The sequence below is a fragment of the Populus trichocarpa genome, chromosome 1, assembly GCF_000002775.5.
Source record: "Populus trichocarpa isolate Nisqually-1 chromosome 1, P.trichocarpa_v4.1, whole genome shotgun sequence".
In the NCBI taxonomy this organism is placed as follows: domain Eukaryota; kingdom Viridiplantae; phylum Streptophyta; class Magnoliopsida; order Malpighiales; family Salicaceae; genus Populus; species Populus trichocarpa.
Window position 1 is genome coordinate 29,724,261 of NC_037285.2, and position 21,719 is coordinate 29,745,979.

Consider the following 21,719-nt stretch of genomic DNA (forward strand, 5'->3'; position numbering starts at 1 on the left):
TACCGTCAAAGCAAAGAACGTCTCATGTTTATATTGAATCAATTAATTTAATTTAATTTAATTCAAAAACAACATTTAAAAAAAAACTAAATTTAATATAATTTAACAAGATAACCCTGATCATTTTAAAAATCAGTAAAAAATCCTATAGAAAGCAAATAAAAAATAATAGTGGAGCCCAATCTCTAATTAAATAAATGTTAAAGGATGAAACTGAAAAAACACAAGTTTATAAAAAGAGGAAAAAAAACCAAGTAGACCCTAGTGAATCTCCTAAACCTAGGTTAATCTCCAAACTAGAAACCCTAGACCGTGCTTAATCAAGAAGCTCAATTTTACACCAATTTAATATTGAAGGATGAAACAAAAAAAAATCAACTTAAAAAATTTGCCAAAGTAAAAAAAATAGTAATAAAAAAATAAGGGTCAAAACCTGATAGGAAAAAAAACTAAAGGTAGATGAAATCATAAAAAAACAAATTTAATATTTTTCTCAAATAAAACAAATAATAATCAAACGAATAAAGATCAATTCTGACAGATAAAAAATTAAAGGATAAAATTAAAAAAAAATCTAATTTTATAAATTATTTCAAATAAAACAAATAGTATTCAAAAGAACAATGATCAAATGTGAAGAAAACAAATTAAATGGCTACTCTGGAAATTTAGAAGGTTAGGCATAAAATTAAGAAGGAGAGAGAATATAAAGGAAAAAATAAAAGGTCATTGACATCAAACCGGAGATCAGTAACCCACTCGCGTTGTCTAGGGATGGAGGGGTCACTGAGATGATTGGATGCCATCATAGAAGCCATCGTTTGGTCGTCGAACACCTCCTCACGCATCGATAGAATGGCACAGCCACAACTCACGTGTTCATGCATGCAATGCACGTGTCATTCACTTTTTTAATATAATATTTAATTTTTTTAAAATACCTAAGTGTCCATTAGTATACTTGATTAGAACCAAAAAGCCAAAATAAAAATACAAAAAAGCCCTTGGACGTGAGTTAAAGAAATTTTGTTTTTAAGAGTAATTTAGTTATTTGACTATATTTTAAAAAGTGAAAATACAAAAAGCTCCTGGATGGTAGTTTATTTTTATTTTTTTTGCTTTTAAATGTAATTTAGTTATTTTTCTATGCTTTAAAAATGTTAAAATGTTAATTTGTCTCCTATTTATATGATAATAACTAATGAATCCTTGTGAAATGATTGTATTATTTCCAATAGGTAGCTCATTGTTTTATTTAGAATAGAAAAATAATTATTATACTGCTTAAATCTAAGCAATGCATCTTGATCTAAAAGACTCAGTCATGTTAGTTTTTGTTTTTTTAATTACTAACATGGTTGAAAAAACCTTTTTTCTGGCACCACAAACCCACGTATAGGCCATGCAAATTGTACAAAAATGAAAATAACCTCACAAGGAGTAAGAAAATCAGATAAATAGTAAAATAAAACAAAAACACATCAGATTTATAGTACTAGATCCATAATAATTATAAAAAATATTATAAGTAAAAAACAATGTTGCTGCCGGTAATAAATCATCTTCAGGTGCTCATAAAAAGGATAACGCTTGGAAGAGAAAGAAAGGGAGGAAAACAAAGATGATAAAAGGATAATCTTTAGAGAGAGAGAGAGAGAGAGAGTAGAAGAGGAAATTAAAAAAAAATCTATAAATGTATAAGTCTAAGTTAATAACGATATTTTAGTATTTAATTATTATTATTTAAGAAAATTATAATGATACAAAAACAAGTATGCATATGAAGGTATTAATTTTCAAAGAATCATCTCAACCCAATAACTTAAGTTGTTCGTTGAGGTCCCAAGATATGATTTATATTATTCTCTAACACACTCCCTCAAGTGAAAGCTCTTTGGGCTTGAAACTTACACAGACCCACATTACCTTTGCTTGATTTTTTTTATCAAATAAATAGCGATGGTGAGATTCGAACTCGTGACCGTTTGGTCATTAAGATTTTGATACCATGTCAAAGAACCATCTCAATCCAATAACTTAAACTTTTAGGTGAAGTCCCAAGATATGATTTATATTATTCTCTAACATTAATGAATAAAAAATAACTATATATGTGAAGTCATGAACTCTATAAAAAAAAAAATTATTCTATCAAAATGTTCTTTTTATCAAGTTTAATTTTGTTAAGTTCCTCGTCATTAATTCTAGAAAAATCTGGATACCTTTAATTATTGTTCTTTTTATTTAAGCATAATAAAAAATAATGATATGTCATATTTTATCACTAGTGATTAATATTATATATAGTTTGGCCAAGGAAACAATTAATTTTACAAAGAAATTATTGAGTAGAAAACTAATTGCATGAAATATGTGTATATGTTTCACAATATTTTCTTTTTCTAACTGTGTTGCACATGATCAAAACAGTAACATAAAATTGCATGAAATATGTGTATATATTTCACAGAACTCAAAGGTTTGTTCTTTTTTTTTTTTTACTTTACAACCATACTTTTTAAATATTACACTTTTCATCCTAGTCAAAGCTGATTTTTAAAATAAATGAAATGACATTATTAATATTGCTCTCATATATATTAAAGCATCGCAATTAACCACACACATCGTATTTTCTCTCCTCATCTTTAACTTCTCTTCTCTGTCTCCGGATCTATCTTTCATACATAAAATTAAAAAGAAAAACCCTAAACACAAAGCAATATTTGAAGACAAATTCAAAGAAAGATTTACCTTACATGTCACATTCTCTCATCTCCTTTCTCACACACTCTCTCTTGTTGTTGACATTGATTTCTTCGAGGAACTTAACAACAAAAGGCAAGTTCGAATTGTTTTCAATAAACGAGATTTCAAAAATGTTAGTGCGTATAATTATTAGAATATAGGTTTTGTTTCCTCGTTTTTTAACAAAAAAACTTAACATTATTAGTAGTTAAAAATTGAAAATGGAAACCCTGAATTTACGATACCCTAAAAAATTATAGATTTTACTTTTTTTTTATATGGAATCGATAATTTTCATTCTCTTGCACACATTATTTATAATGGGAAATCTGTAAGTTGTACTTAAACGGAAAAAAAACTCATATTTAAAAATTAGAGTTATTAGTTTAAAAAACCCTAATTTTTATATTATTATTCAATTTATGTGTAATCATTATGTAACTTGTACAAACCATGCAAAAATCAAAATGCTAGATATATTTGTGAATAATGAGAGTTCATCATATGTCGACAAATATTGGGGCTTTGAATATATTTTACATAAACATACTATTTATATGCAAGCAAGTCTTTGATATGAACTTGTATGGCATTCGCATCAAGGTTGATAGAGAAAACAAAATATATGATGATGTTTCGACCTTAACAGTATTAATTATGCATAAAGGTGAAGTGAACGCGCATTTATATATTGATGTTGATCCAGTTATTGATCCTGTAACAATAAAAATATGCCAATGTGTTATTCATGTAATTTTGAAGATGACAAGCCACCAGGAACCAAATATTTTGTTGCCCATGATCTTGAAGTTGAAAAGGTGATATTGTATTTTGATGATAATGATGAAATGGGTTCTGAAATACGTGTTGATATTGATGTTGATAGTGATGATAATGGTAATGGCAATGTTAAATATTCTAGTAGTGATCCTAATATTGGTTATAAAATGAGGTCTGAAATAGGTGTTGATAATGATATTTGTGGTGATGCTAGAGTTAAGATGGATTATGATGATGAACTAGATGATTATTATATCTTTTCTAATGAGGTTAAAGATGAGTGGATTGATAGTTTACAAGTTGATTTTTCTACTAGTTCGACATTGAATGATGCTTCTAGTTCTGATAATGACTAGAAGATAAGTAGTGTTGAAGATGATGTTAATGTAGAAGTTAAAGAACAATCTAGTGATGAGGTTGAACAATCTAGTGATGAGGTTAATGAGGATAATGAGGATGAAAATGGTAATGAGAGGAAAATGAAAAAGAAAAAGACGAATATGGATCCAATTGTTGATTTTAGATGTAAGAGGTTTAAATTTGTAGTTGATGTATCAATAAAGTTTGAAGAATGTTAAATTTTTTCAGAGATGTATTGTGAGAGTATGAGGTTAAACATGGATATCATGTTAAAAGATATATTAACGTATATATGGTTCCTTTGTTCTTGGTAGTCAAATATTCATGACAAAGTCATCGAGGGACAAGCACACTTGCATTTGACCTACAACTATAAAAGTTGGAACTTCAACATAGATAAGAAAGATATTGCTACCAATAATTAATGTTGACCCATCTATCTCCAATGAATCACTTTCGATGATTTTGGATGATAAATTTGGTCTTAAGTCATACCATATCCAATTATAGAAAGCTAGGATAAAGGTTAAAGAATTCAAGGAAGGAACTCATAATGAGTCTTTTAAAAGACTCCACAAATATATCCAGCTATTGAAGCATAGATCTTATGTATATTTAGGGTTTGACCCTAATTATAATTCAAATGTACATTCACCGTTATCAGATCCAAAATTGAGCACATAACCGACATGTAGGTCAAAGCACTTTTAGGACTCCTTGCTTATGGAAAGCCTCATACCTAAACATAATTCTATCCAAAACTAAAATAGACACTGATATAATAATCAACCATCCTTCTGAAATACTAGATCATAAACACATATATATGTCATCTCAAAAGAATAACCCAAAAACTATTATAATTGTGGAGCTCAAGCTATGCACAATATAACAACTCATATATAATACAATATAGGTAACAAAATGAGAAAGCCCACATAAAAAAGAAGTGTTAGGCATACCAACTTAAAGTATAAACAAGAACTCCTTCTTAATAAGTAATATTGGATCAACTAATACACATTATAGATCTGAAAAGATTAAAATGATAAAAAAGATAAGTTTCCCACAACTTAGTGAATAAATGATACCAAACATACAAATAAGAGACCGAGTTATAACAAGATTAATTCATTAAGTCCATACATGACAAAAATATAACTAATAGAACCACTCACACGGAAGCATAATTCAAGTTATGTCACTCTTTAAGAGTACTATAAGTAAAATCAGATATAAATATAAGAGTACTTCAAGTCAGAAAATCAGATATATAATAGTGGTAGAGCATCATAACATATATGTGTAATGGTTTTTTACACAGGCTAGTGTCACCCCCGACTAGTTATGGTAATCAAATTTTATTATATGAACATAGGCTAACATTGTCTTGTTTGTTAGCGTTGGTATTCTAACTTGGATAACTCTACAATCCATATCAATTTAATATTCTAAAATCACACAATAACAAAAAGTAGATAGTCAACTAACCATATTCATATATAATATTATTTGTATTCTTGATTATAGTTATTAATGTTATTTCTATAGTTATATTTGATATTATTTACTTACAATATATAATAACAATCAAACCAAGACAAACATCAACATCCATCAGTCGCATAAGAGCAGTATGTGGGGCTTTTAAAGTACGTAAACATGTTTTATCATAAAATATAATCAATTCACAATTCAAAATGAAACCATAAAAACTTGATAATACACCACAAATAAAACTCGATTATCTATCAAAATCTATCTTAAAAACTATTATTTATGACCATGGACTAAACTGATTGTTTTTGGAATTTTGTGGTAAAATTCTAATTTTCCAAAATTCAAGGACCAAAATGAAATTACATGATGTTTTCTATATAATTCTTCAATAATCCCATATTTTCTTTCTAATATCCAATTTCCTTAAGTTTTGCTCTAGTCATACCAACATATATCAAATATCAAAATCGCATACTAATTATTTATAATCTACCTCAATCCATGTTTATATGCATATATTACTACCCGCACACAAATTAATTCGATAATCCCTTACTTATCAACTAATCTCATATAAACCCTAATATTTTCAATAACTATATGTTAAGAAAAGAAACTCATAACTACGTTATAAAACACTTAGGAAATAAATAAAGAAAACTTACTCAGAAGATGTATATTTTATGGTTGATAACTAGTATGGGTTATAAGAGAAAGTTGCAGAAATAAAAATGAAGAAAAAGAAGCTCTCGGTCAAATAAGAAGAAAATAAAACAATGAAAAAGTGGGAGAGGTGGTTGAATACACATATGTATATCAAGACTTGGGCACACCTTATGGGTTATAAAAAATATGAACCAAACATAGAAAAAAATAAATTACATGGGATAAGACTTTCCCTACAAGATTTCACAGTTTTACCAATGGACACATTCCGTCGTTGTGTGATAAGAAGTTCGTCGGTGATTTATTTACCAACGTCATCATCGACGGCATATGTCCGTCGCCTTTCCTTTCGTCGGTGATTCCCTATTCCGTCACTATATCAGTCGGGAAAATAAAAAAACTATTTGCCGATAGTTTTACAGACGAAATTTGCGCGCCAAAAAAAAGATTCCCGCTTGAAATATGCCGATGGATTTTTATTCCGTCGGTGATATAGTGCTTTACCGACGGATAAAAACCGTTGGTAAATTTGTCGGTAAATACCGACCGAATATATTCGTCTGTAAAGTCGTCGGTAAGTTAAATGCCGACGGATTAAGTCCGTCGGTAAGGCTGTCGGTGAGTGTTTAAAATACCGACCGAATATATCCGTCTGTAAATGCGTCGGGAATGCTACTGTCAATTGCCAACAGATTTATTCCTTCGGTAAAACCCTTGGTAATAGTTTTTTTTCAAATTTTGTTTTTAAAAAATTATTTAGAATATATAATATAAAACTATATAAATTAATGGTAATACAAACCAATTATGCAAATAAAATTTATATTGAACATCAAAAAGAAAAAAAATCAAAGTTAAATAATATTCATTACAAACTGAATTTGTTTCAAAAAAAAATATTAAAGGAAATTTTGAAGGTAAATAATGTTTATTACAAATTAATATAAAGGTGGAGCTGGAGGAGGAGGAGGTCCTGGAGGAGACTGGTGGTTATGCGGCCAAAAAGGATTAGGCGCACACGTTCCACTCTGTGTTGCCATGTTCATGACCACTTCGCGAAGCTCTTGATACTCCACTCTTTGTTCTGCATGAGACGCTTTGAGTTGTGCGTAATCCGCTGATAGGTGGTTGTATTTTTCGGTGAGCTGAGCCGTGTGTTGCTGCAAGGCCACAAACTCCTTAGATTGGGAGCTCCCAACGGTTGAAACACTACGGGTCGACCGCAAGTTGTCCGCTGTAGTGTTGGAGAGCCCGTAAATCCGATTTTTTTCGGGTCCACCTGACGATCCAACCTCCATCCACAAATCCGGATCGAATTCCAGATGGGTCAAAATATCATCCCCGTATCTCTCCCTCAACCGATTATTATAGGTCTCCTGAAAATTAAAAAAAAGTAATAATCATATTCAATTTAATAAACATAATAACTTACAAAATAAAATGGTTGAACAAACATACCACGAAACGTTGAGCACGGTTATCAACGAACTGTTGCGCTCCCTTTTGACGGTCTTGACTCCGCACGTGTGTCTCCACAAACAGCTCCATCGGGCTCGGCTCACGTCCAAGAGACACAGCCTATAATGAAAAAAGATATATTAACAACAACTTAATTTAACGATATATTTCATTTAAATTAATCTTACCATTTGTTTCGTATGTGCAGCAAACGGAACGGAGCCGCCAGTGTGCGTTGTCACCGAGATATGAATTGGCCGATTCCGGTTGCCAGCACCGGACTGTGAGCGTCGTGTGAACCGCTCAGACATCACGTGCTCAAGATAGTGTGGCCATATATCTTCTGGGATGTATATCGGTTTGAAATCCCTCCAAACCGCAACATCATTCCAACCTTGGAAACCCCTATCCCTCGCGGTTTGTTTTGCCCTTTTTTGTGCTTCATACCAAAAATCACGCAACCTACTTCACGCAACAAAAAATTACATTTCGAAACATAAATTTTTGTCTAAAAAAAATCTTGTATTGTTTTCGATCTTACCTAGTTGCCGCATGATTTTCCCACACCTTCCTCACAACAGTGTTATACTCACTGTCCCAGCAGAATTTGTGTTGTGTATAAATAAACAAGTTTAAATAAAAATAATAATTTATTTACAATTATATTAATAATTTATTAGAAATAAGCCGAAAATTATAAATTAACACCAACCTGAAATCTGTCAAACCATACATTGATTTGAGGCATCCATTCAGGATGCTTAGATATCTGACTTCATTGAAACAATGGAATCTCCATCGACGATTTAAACACCGATGATATTACTCGGGCGGCCTCAATGTTTGTGAACCCGAAAAGAAATGAAATAAATTAAATAGTGATTACTTCATAAATTATGTTGTAATTTTTTAAAAAAAAAAATTAAAACCTTAACAAACTTACATTGAAAGGTCGTCCTTCCACTGTGCCTCGTACTTGCGGGAAAATTGATTCCACTGCGAAGGCACCCCGTCTCTGCGCTGTGAAGTAGCACTGGAAGAGGCAGCATCGGTTGACGTAGCAGGTGGTGTAGGTGCCTCTTCTTGAGAGGCACCTAAGGAAATATCATCATCGCTGCTAGATGAACTAGCTGCGATCGTACGTGAGCGACCAGCTCTGGATTTCATTCTACGCATCTACACAATTTTATACAAATAATTATATAATTAAATTCAAATGTTAAAAAAAATTTCGACAGCACCTCCCCTATACTGGATACTACCCAAATCCACAAACCTGCACATATTAACAAAAGCCACAACCAATTGACCCAATCTATACTAATTATTCCAACATATTCAATTACTAATCCTAAGGTAAATTCAACATTAAGAATTACAATTTAACTAATTATTCAATAATTATGCCAATACAACAAAACAATAAATTAAAAAAAACTCTAGAATAACAATCAAAATAAATGGAAACAATTAAACACAAATCATGCAATAATAGAGTAAAATTAATAATTATTCCAATATATTCAATTACTAATTCTATGGTAAATTCAACATTAACAATAAATATTCAACAAATTAACTAATAATAATTATGCCAATACAACAATAAAATATATTCAATAAAAAAAAAAAGTTGTAGACTAACAATTAAAATTAATGGAAAAAATTAAACATAAATCATGCAATAATAGAGTAAAATTAACAATTACTCCAAAATATTCAATTACTAATACTAAGGTAAATTCAACATTAACAATTACAATTCAAAACATTATTCAATAATTATGCCAATACAACAAAACAATAAATTAAAAAAAAACTCTAGAATAACAATCAAAATAAATGGAAAAAATTAAACAAAAATCATGCAATAATAGAGTAAAATTAATAATTATTCCAACATATTCAATTACTAATTCTATGGTAAATTCAACATTAACAATAAATATTCAACAAATTAACTAATAATAATTATGCCAATACAACAATAAAATATATTCAATAAAAAAAAAAGTTGTAGACTAACAATTAAAATTAATGGAAAAAATTAAACATAAATCATGCAATAATAGAGTAAAATTAACAATTACTCCAAAATATTCAATTACTAATACTAAGGTAAATTCAACATTAACAATTACAATTCAAAAAATTATTCAATAATTATGCCAATACAACAAAACAATAAATTAAAAAAAAAACTCTAGAATAACAATCAAAATAAATGGAAAAAATTAAACACAAATCATGCAATAATAGAGTAAAATTAATAATTATTCCAACATATTCAATTACTAATTCTATGGTAAATTCAACATTAACAATAAATATTCAACAAATTAACTAATAATAATTATGCCAATACAACAATAAAATATATTCAATAAAAAAAAAAGTTGTAGACTAACAATTAAAATTAATGGAAAAAATTAAACATAAATCATGCAATAATAGAGTAAAATTAACAATTACTCCAAAATATTCAATTACTAATACTAAGGTAAATTCAACATTAACAATTACAATTCAAAAAATTATTCAATAATTATGCCAATACAACAAAACAATAAATTAAAAAAAAAACTCTAGAATAACAATCAAAATAAATGGAAAAAATTAAACACAAATCATGCAATAATAGAGTAAAATTAATAATTATTCCAACATATTCAATTACTAATTCTATGGTAAATTCAACATTAACAATAAATATTCAACAAATTAACTAATAATAATTATGCCAATACAACAATAAAAAATATTCAATAAATTAAAAAAAAAACTATAGACTTTAGCAATGAATTATGCAAAAAAAACTATAGACTTTATCTACATTACAAAAAATACACCAAAACAAAAAACATACCAAAAAAATAGCAAAAAAAAACCTTAAAGTAAAATGAAATAGAAGAAATACATACCTTTTAAACTGAAAGAGATTCACGAGAAAAGTTGCTAGAGATTGCTGGTGAAACCTTTGAAGAACGGAGAGGAAAAGAATCGGCGAAAAACTGAGGAGAAGAACAAATGAACTGAAGCGGCGGTCAGGGGAACTTATATGGCAGTTTTACCGACGGATTCCCCGAAGAATATAAAATTAATTATTATTTTAATTTATTCCGTCGGTGAAGTGTCAAAAATCCGTCGGTAAATTTTGAATTTCGCACTAAAATTTTTAATGACCCTCCACATTTTTCGTGGTCCATCGGTAATTTCGTTGGTAAGATGACGCGGTTAAAGATGCATTTAATGCACAACCCTTTGGAATTCGCGCGGTCCGTCGGTAATTTTGGCGGTAAACTTCACTCGCCGACAACTTACCGACGGACTTATATCCGTCGGTATGGACGTCGGTGACTGTGGCATTTCAAGTAAATATTTTTGAACTCTCCGTGAATTGCCGACAGATATAAATCCGTCGGTATTAGGGTCGGTGATGATGGCATTTCAAGTAATTATTTTTGAACTCTCTGTGAAATGCCGACGGCTTAGTCCGTCGGTGTGGACGTCGGTGATTGTGGCATTTCAAGTAATTATTTCGTGTTACAAAATATATCATCCATGATCTATAATTATTTCAAGTAATAAATATTTTGTGTTTCAAAATATATCATCCATAATCTAAATTACATGAAAAAAAAGGTTTTACACAGGGCTTCATTTTGGTAGTTAGTCAAAATTTTCTTCTTCTTCGTCATCAATTGAATTGTCATCACCTTCATCGCAATCTTCAATATGGATATCATCTTCTTCATCGACATTTACTTGTCCGCTAGAGCTTAAAACAAAATTCAATTCCTCTGCATCAACATCAACAAGACTGTCATCGAAAACATGAAAATTTGAATTTTCTTCCAATTCAATCGATGGAGCAACTCGATATGGTTCAACCAACTCACTAACTTGAAAGACTTCATCTCACACACTTGTGTCTTCGTTCTCATCCTGAACAACCTCGACACGACCCCGGGGTTTCGTTTTTAAAACGGACAACCAATCCACTATTGATCGATCCTTTCTAAATGAAGGGGTGTATGTGTAATAAACTTGTTGACATTGCTTTGCGAAAACAAAAACATCGTTTATGTTGCGAAGTTTAGCTTTTGAGTTGATTTCGACCAGACCATAGTGCGGATCAACTCTGATTCCTCTGTCAGTAGTGTCATACCAATAGCATTTGAATAAAAACACTCTATTCTGCTCGTTATGATATTGCAGTTCGACGACCTCTTCTAATCTACCATAGTAGTAAACTTCTAACTCACTACTAGTGGATCCCTTAACACAAACACCATTGTTGTATGTCTTTCTTCCTTGCCCGTATTCTTCAGTATGGAAAACATATCCATTGACAAAATACCCGTTGTAGCACTTACATTTTCTTTCAGGCCCCAGGCTTAGTGAAGACAATGACTTAGGCGCACTCCTTCCCATTTAATAAACCTTGTATGTAATGTACATCAATAAATAGTAAATGAATGAAAATCTCGTAATGACATGCATACGTACAGTAATTTTACAAGTTAGAATGAGTTTGTGATAGTGCTTACATGTGTTCTGAACCACGTGGCAAACTGTTCATCTTGTAATTGAAAGATCTGGGATTCAGTCAGCTGTGAGTTATTGGAGAGCAAATATTGTCGACGTTGCCTGCAAGTGATAATGAGTGTATGATATTACAATATATAATTAACAGTATATTACTAACAAAGTTTAATTAGTATAAACTTACTGAATAAAAGGTCTCAGCTCATCACAGTTAAATAGAACATAGTTGTGTGCTTGTTTGAACTCTATTTCCAACAAATATCTTCCTCTTACGGCATTTTTAGGTGTGGGTCGTCTAGTATTGGAGAATATTGACAAGTTCCCACTGGAAGGCATTTCACCGCCATCATCATGCCGTGGAACGCGATTGATTCTCGTTCTCAGATGAGGTTCGAAATAGTACGAGATAAATGTTGAGATCTCCTCAACAATATAGGCCTCACATATCGAAGCCTCAACATGAGTCTTGTTCTTAACCTTTTTCTTGAGATTAAACAAATACCTGCATTGAAATATTAATTAAGAATTTTCAATTAAGAAAAGCATATAAAATACTTTTATATATGAATTACATTGCAACTGTAATATCTAACCGTTCGAATGAGCACATCCATTTATATTGGACTGGTCCTCTAGCTTTTGCCTCGAACGGTAGATGTATAAGGAGATGCTCTATTGAGTCAAAAAATGATGGAGGGAATATCATCTCAAGTTTGCATAGTATCTCGACGATATTCGTTTGAAGCCTCTCAATGTGATCAACATTCAACTTGCTGGAGCATATATCTCTGAAGAAATGACTGATCTCCATGAGTGCATCTCATATTCCCTTTGGCAACAAATCATGAATAGCTAATGGGATGAGTGTTTGCATAAACACGTGGCAGTCATGACTCTTCATTCCATACAATCTGCAGTCCTTTATATTAACCAGCCTTGATATATTCGATGCATGTCCATCCGGAAAACGTGCACTCTTAAGCCATTTGTAGACTAGCAGTTGTGCGTTTTTCTCTAACACGAAGCTTGCTCTTGGTTTTGCGACCCGTGACTCATCATAAACCAACTCAATATTTTTACAGTTACAGTATAAAGCTATATCCAATCTAGCCTTGATGTTGTCCTTTGTCTTCCCCTTCACATCCATAACGGTGTTGAAAATATTCTCAAACATGTTCTTTTCGATGTGCATGACATCAAGGTTATGGCAGAGCAGATTGGTCTTCCAATAAGGAAGCTCCCAAAAGATACTTCGCTTTACCCAATTATAGGTCAAACCAAAACCAGGAAACTTTTGCTTACCTGATTGAAGGCCAAACACAATGTCACCGTACTCTGAGACAACATCATGCAATTCTTCACCAGAAAGACGCGGGGATGCAATATCTTTTTCAACTTTGCCAATAAAGAAATCTTTTATGTTCTTTCTGTACCTGTGATTAAGTGGCAAGAAGTGACGGTGACAGTAAAAAAAAAAAGCTTTACCTTCATTTGCTAACGTGAATGCCTTGTTGTTTTCCATGCAGTATGGACATGCGGGTTTCCCATGCGTGCTCCAACCAGAAAGCATTCCATAAACTGGAAAATCGTTGATAGTCCGCATCAAAGCCGCCCTCATAAAGAAATTTTGTTTCCTCGATATATCATAAGTCAGAGCTCTGGAGGACCATAACTGCGCCAACTCATCAATCAACGGTCAAAGACAAACATCTATATTCCGCCCCGGGCTGCTTGGACCGGGTATGACAGTAGATAAAAACATGAACTTCGGCCTCATACACATTCCCGGTGGCAAGTTATAAACTGTAAGTATGACTGGCCAACAAGAATAAGGAGCAGCAAATGACCCAAATGGGTTGAATCCGTTTGTACACAACCCAAGACGCACATTCCTTGATTCAGCTAAAAATTAAGGATGCACACTGTTAAAGAGTTTCCATGCTTCGCCGTCAGAAGGATGCACCATCACTCCATCAACCGCATCATGTGCTTGGTGCCATGTCATGTGCTCAGCAGTCCTTGGTGACATGAATAACCTCTGCAGTCTAGGTGTGATCGGGAAGTATCTAAGTTTTTTATATGCCACTAGAGTCTTTCCCCTACCAGTTCTAGGTTTGTAACGAGAATGCCCGCATGTCATGCACTCGATCATCTTAGCATTTTCAAGGTAGTATAACATGCAGAAGTTAGGGTACATGTCAATTTTCTGGTATCCTAAACGGAGGGGTTTCATCATGGACTTCGCAGCATAGAAGTTCTCTTTCAGCCTGTTCCCTTCAGGTAAAATGCTTTTTACCCATTCAATAATCTTGTCATGCCCGGCCTTACTCAACCCATGATCTGACTTGATGGTGAACACCTGTGCTACGGTCGATAATTTATTGTGATTCGTGCAGCCATCGCATAATGGTTCGTCAGAATCTTTCAACAAATCAAAAAACCTAGCTGCATCTGCATTAGGTTCTTCTTCTATGATTGGACATTGACTGACATTACCTTGATTCATTCTCATTGCATCCATAACCATATTTCTGTAAGGATTAGTGTTGTCATTTGCCGCTTCATGCACTAGAAGTAGACCCAACCGCCGTTTCTTCCATTCTCCTCTTACTACCAAATACTTCTCCATATGCATACCAACACTGGTAATTCTCCATAAACCCTTTGTGTAGAAGATGCATCATTACAACATCTGGATGTAGATAATTTTTATTTTGACACTTCCTGCAAGGACACCTAATACCACCTCCAGTAAAATTTCTAGGAATAGATGTTGCGAAATTAATAAAACCCTGAACCCCGTTTCAATAATCCATCCTCCGTAATCCTTGGGGTGAATCTCGATACATCCATGAACGATCATCCATGACTTATATCGAACCTCTATAAAATTATGATGACATCATGTATTAATTAACTAAGTTAGGTAAATAAACTTGCAAAAATATTACTTTACCTCGAGATTATCCAACAAACCAATCACAACTTCTCATAAATATTAAATATTCATTATCATTTATCAACGTCCATACAAATTAAAATATATAAATTTACGGAAATTACCAGTCCGCAATACCATTGATAAAACTTTAAACGGACCCATTAAGCAAGCTATTAATTATTTCAAAACATCACATGTACTTCGGTAGTTCCATAAAGTTTTAATAATTTACAAATAAATACAATCTTAGAAAATCTAAAACAAACCATAACATGTATAGAATTATACATTCATATACTACAAGTTTGTTTGAGAAATGACAATAAAACATGTACATCTACTAACAAAATACATATACTAAAAAAAAAAAAAAATTGACATTTAATTAAATGTTAAAATTTAAAAAGATAGAATTACTTACAAAAATTGATAAAATCCGTCGGTAAATTAGAATACGGATGCTGTGACCACAAAACTTCAAGAAATATAACTTGTTGTGCTTTTATGAGGGAGATTTTTGTTTGGGGAGGAGGGGGGGCTGGTTGTTTGCAGATGGGGAGAGTTGGGATTAGGAAGAAGAAGGAGAAATAGGGGAGGAGAGGGTCGGCAGAGCTAACATATATTTACTTTTTCCGACGGTTTCACCGACGGAAACTCCGTCGGTGATTACGTCGGTGATTCTGACAGAAAAATCGACACGTCATCGCATGGATCTGCCATTTCAAATCCCTCGGTGAGTCCGTCGGCAATTTAAACGGCGAACCGGTCACGTCACTGTACGGGCTGTCATTTTGAATCCGTCGGAAAAAATAACCAGCCAAAACCTCCACGTCAGCAACCCGCCTTTTTTTTCAATTTGAAAACTTGTTCGTCCATAATTCATTCGGTAACTACCGACGGAAATTTTTCGTCGGTAGTTACCGACTGCATTCCAGACGGAAAAGTTTCTGTTGGTAGTTACTGACTGAATTACGGACGGAAAATTTTCCATCGGTAATTTCGACCTCAAATTACCAATAGACATACTCTGTTGGTAAATCTGTTGCTATTTAGCGAATTTCTGGTAGTGTTTAAAAAGTTTATGAGCCTCACACCCTTGAAAGTTGCAACACGTGTATATTTGTTTGAAAATGATGAAGGAAGGCTTTGTTTCTGAATGTAGGCTATTCATTGAAATTGATGGCTGTCATCTCAAAGGTTCATATAGAGGTGTATTGTTGGGTGCAGTTGGTTTGGATGAAAATAATGGACTATCATGTTACATATGCTATTGTTAAGTATGAAAACAATGAAACATGGTGGTGGTTTTTATATGCTTAATTGTATGAATCCATAAAACAAGGTTATATCAGAGACCATTTTGCATAATGTCTAAGAGGAAAAAAGTTAATTTAATCATCATAATTTAATTATATTATAAATTCTATCTTTTCTAAACTTGCATTTAATTTGGAATTATATTATCTAACTATCATAATTTAATTTTCATAGTTTACCTAAAGTTTTTGCTAGGTATTCCCATAGGCAACACATAGGCATTATTTGAGGCATTTTATGCCAATTTTAAAAAGAAAAGCTTTATGGATTGAAATTAAAAATGGGCTTTTAGGATGCATCAAAAGCTTACATTAATCTCAATTACAATATTTATACGAGAGACATTGGGGATATGGACACTAGAGCTGTCAATTGGTTGAAGAACACATCTACTAAAACTTGGGCAAGGCATATGTTTGACCCTGAAGTTAATGTTAATAACACGACTAATAATTTGGACAAGTCATTCAATAACTAGATTGGAAAATATAAGAGCATGCCAATTCTTTTGTTACTAGAGAAGGTTAGATTGAAACCCATAGCTAGGTTTCATGACATATTCGCTCAATCTAAAAACTAGGCAATAAAGACCATACCTCATGTTAGGAGAGTGTTTGGTAAATTTGTTGGAAAAAATAATAATGTGAGAATGATTGCAACTATTTATGATGAATACCAAGTTTATGAGGGCCAAACGAGGCATTGTGTTAATTTGAAAAAAAACTATTATTCATGTGGAGAATGGACAATGATTGGTAAATGTTGTCCATTGTATTAATCATAAAAGAATTGAGTTAGAATATTTGTATAGTGAGCATTGCAATGTGGATATATTTAAAAAAGCATACTTTAAAGCGATGCATCCATTACCGAAAACTAATCTTGATCCTAAAAAAAGAGATGTAATTGTTTTACCTCTAAAACTTAAAAGGAGTGTAGCTAGACCAAAAAAGAACAGACAAAGGGATGAAGGAGAAGATCAACCTGATACAGCTAGGAAAAGGTCTTCCACACTTTTATGCAACATTAGCAGGCATTATAGATATAATTTCAGGATGTGCCAACAAGATAGTCCTAAGCAAATTGCTAGTAACAGTGTTGTGAGATGATCCAGTTATGTTGGAAGGGGATCTGGAAGTTCTGACAGGGGATCAAGAGGATCCAACACTATTGGGAGAAGGTTCGGACTTCTTAGTAGAGGCTCAAACAAAGGCTCAAGAGTTTTAAGAGGAAGAAGAGGAGGCAAAAGTGATGCTGGTACATCCTCCTCACAATAATCAACCCAAACATGAGTGATTTTTCTAAACATGCATCATAGTTTTATAGATAAATGAAACAATTTACAATTACTAATCAATGTTGTTTTTTACAATATGCAGGTTCGTGGTGCTAAAGCTAGTTCTCAACAATCTACCTAAAAAAGCTATCGTGGTTGAAGATGTATTCAAGATTGATGACTTTTAAATGTTACATTACTATTATTTATATGAATGGATGTTGTATTGTGGATCATTATGTTTATCATGTTAGGTACCGGTTTAACTATTTATGGATGCTTGTTAAGTGTATGTTGGTTGTTTGCATGCGTATTGTTGTTTACATGCTATTTAAGTAGCATGCATTTGATAAGATTGATATGGATTTGCGTGCATCTTCACTATACTAGGGAATACATTTACTATGTCTTTTTTTTATTTATTTAACAAAAACAACATAGTTGTTACAAACATAAATATTGCACATACTAAATTAGTTATTACAAATAATTTTACACTTGTTAAAGTAGCTTTCATATTGTGATTCTTGATCCAAACTCTATGTAAATCATCTTTCAATTTCCTCACTTCATCTACTATTCGGTGAACATCATTAGCATCATTAACACCTCTTTCCCCTCTCATAGTTAATTTAATTGCATTCATATGCACCAATCAATGAAGATATTTTACATTATTTATCATTGCATCTATAAAATAGCCTTTTTTACTAGCTTTTATTTTTAATATTTTGATTGCAACTCTCTTTCTATATTTCATGCACTTTCTATTCTTGAATTTTAGTTCATCCAAGTTGTACCAACTTTGTATGCTATTAGCACTTGATGGAGATGATGTCATGTTCATAATAATTTTGTATTGTGGTTGTGTTGATTGTGGAATTATAGTGAAAATGAAAAAGGAATTGTTAAGATGTTATTTATAAGTTATGATGAAACTTGGCTGGGTTGCTTTGATGGAAAAGGGAAAAGAAAATTTTTTTCAGGTTTGATAAGTTTATTTGATGGAATTATAGTGGGAAAAAAAAAGGAGTATATTTTGGGGAAGATGATGGGGAGGATGCTAGAATTTTTGTTTGCTAATGCATGCTTGAATGTGGCTGGAAACTATTGCTAAACACTATAATTTATAGCATTTTTGTAATTGTTGAGATGTTATTTATGATTTATGGTGAAAATTGGTTAGGTTGTTTTGATGGAAAAGGAAATGTTAAATTTTTCCAGGTTTGACAGGTATATTTGATAGAATTATGATGAAAATAAGGAAGGATATGTTAGGGAAAACGCTGGATTTTTTGCTTAGTAATCCATGCTTGAATGTAGCTAGAAATTGGTACTAAATATTGTGATTTATGGCATTTTTGTAACTAAATGAAAACCAATGACTCTTTTTTTTAAAAAAAAAAAAAACCAAACTGCTGTAGTTGCATTTTAGTTATTTTTAACCTTCAGTGGTTTTCTAGTCTTTACCCCAAATATAATGGCACTCTTGTAAATAAATATATATTTTTTTATTGATTTGTTTTTTGCGCCAACTTTCAAGGATGTAAAATTTTACCTGCCATCAAAATACATGATGGAAAATGTAATATTTAAAAGTATGATTGCAAAGTGAAAAAATAAAAATCAAACCTTGGGATTCTAAGCATAATTTTTTTCTTTACTCATTTACCCTCTTATTAGATGCATGTAGGCCTTCTGGCCCATTGAACACGCCTGCAACACCATTTTTCTCACATCTCATGTTGAAATAAAAGCATGCCACATTCATCATCTGCTATCAACACCAAAGGTTGACTCGATGTGACTCAGTCAACTTGACGGATCCAAAGACAACCCAGATAACCATTAAAAATATAATTTCTAAAAACATTCAAGACATATTTTTTTATAAAACAAATAAGATAAAAAAAAATATTAGATCAATTTAGGTCAACCCGTACTAACCTACTAAATTCACGACTCGGGTAAAAAGACTAAGACAACCCCATAGCAAGTAAATCGAAACAAATTATGAAATCTAATTCTCAATCACATCAATGTTGAATGATGAAATTAAAAAAAAATTAATTAAAAAAGATACAAGTCAACCTAAGTTAAACTGTCCAATATTAAATGATGTAATGAAAAAAAACTACTTGAAAAATAGCAAAACAAATAACAAAGCAATTTAAATTAACAATGTACTGGGAGGAGGGGACAATGAATTTCTCTCCTCATTTAATTTTAATTAAATAATTATTTATTTAATCAATTTTATTTTTATATTTTTTTAAAATAAGAAACTTAAGTAGAAATAATTAGTAACTAAATACAGTTATCTCAAAAACCATCAAATGTAAGGATAATTACTATTTTGTTTACTTGTTAACAAATTTAATATTTTCAATTCAAATAACATTTTCAACTCAAATAACGTATATCTATTTTTAAACTAGCTCAATAAATTTAATTTAGATATTCTTTAAAATAATAAATTTTTTTCAACAACTTCCACAATGCATGCGACAAAAAATATTGATTTTGTAGCAAGTGGCTCCCACACACGCGAATTGGATGGAGATAGCATATTATCAAAGCACACAAATAGGCTCTGCCGCCCTGGCATTTTGGTGTGCAAGACTGTGCATTTGTGCTTCCACTTGAATTGCTCTCTTACAGAAGGTATTAGATGAAGCTTCATATGAGCACACCATAGCCAGAGTCATCAAACATGTCATCTCACCGCATCAGATTCTCCACGCGAAACTCCAGGAGCAGCTTCAAGAAGCCTTCCTCCTCCCGTATAGCTCCTGAATTCGATTAACTAAATTCACTTTTAACACTTACGCCTGAGGCTTTACTACTCTTCTGCAACAATCAAATCTCTAATGCCAGCACCCCAAAGATGATAACATCAGATTCCTTGTTTCCCTTGCTTGTGAGAATACCAATGATATATCTAGTGAGAGTGGTGACAATGTAGTTGACATGATAATGAGAACTGTACAATATATTTTAATAAGTGGAAGGGCTAAGATTTAGCAGTTGAGCCGGGTAGCTAATTTATAAATCTTTAAACAGAGTGAACTTAAACTGTTCAATTGGACATGAATTTGTACTCAGTTTCAAAGAAAATCAATTTACAGAAAAGACGTGAAAATTGATCAGTACAATAAAAGGGGCAAAATTAAATGTTTTAACTGGATAAGAATCTCAAATTAATTACACTGGTCATCAATTTAGCCTTCGTGTGGAAGCATGGCAGATGCAGAAGATGCTGAAGAAGATGTGGTGAACTGGGAAGAATTAGTGTTGTAACTATGACTTGAAGATTTGTTCATCCCTCCTTCAGAATCTGCAAGGCCATAGGACATTATTGAAAGTGAAGATGCAGATATTGGCGGGGCGAAATATGACGGCATGGGCATCTTTGATGGGAGAATAGGCAATGGAGCATCAAAATTTAGTATGTGAAGTGATTGCCGAATTGAGGGTCTAAGATGTTCATCCGGATGAGCACACGAAAGCCCGACGATCATCAAGCGTTCCATCTGCGTCTTATTAAAATCTCCGCATAGTCTTGGGTCAACTGCTTCAAGTAGCTTCCCTTCACCATAGAGTTCCCAAACCCACTGCACCATGGACACTTGATCTTCATTACTGGCCTTTGGGTTGATAGGTTTTCTTCCACAAGCTATCTCCAATGCAACAATTCCAAAACTGTAAACATCTGACTCTCTGCTAGCCTTGCCTGTCATTGTACACTCTGGAGCCATGTAGCCCATAGTCCCTGCCAAAACTGTTGTTTGAGAACCTTTTCCATGGTCGACAAGCCTAGCCAAACCAAAATCCCCCAGCTTAGCATTGAATTCTGAGTCCAACATAATGTTGCTAGACTTTATATCTCTATGCACCACACATTGTTCCCATTCTTCATGCAAGTACAACAGCCCCGATGCCAAGCCTTGCACAATTTTGTACCTCACCTCCCATGTCAACAAGCTAGTTTCTTCGAAAAGATGGGAGTCTAAGCTGCCATGAGGCATGAATTCGTAAACAAGTAAAAGCTCCCTTCTTTCATGACACCAACCAATGAGTTGGACTAAGTTTCTGTGCCTCAATCGGCTGATGATCTTTACCTCT

The 21,719-nt window shown here is 32.5% G+C and overlaps 1 protein-coding gene across 1 annotated transcript in view; it reads right to left on the bottom strand.

Annotated features, from left to right (window-relative positions):
• Positions 1-21,719, bottom strand: part of LOC127903922 (L-type lectin-domain containing receptor kinase IX.1-like) — a 79,767-nt gene that overhangs the window by 56,771 nt on the left and 1,277 nt on the right. The window lies entirely within an intron of this gene.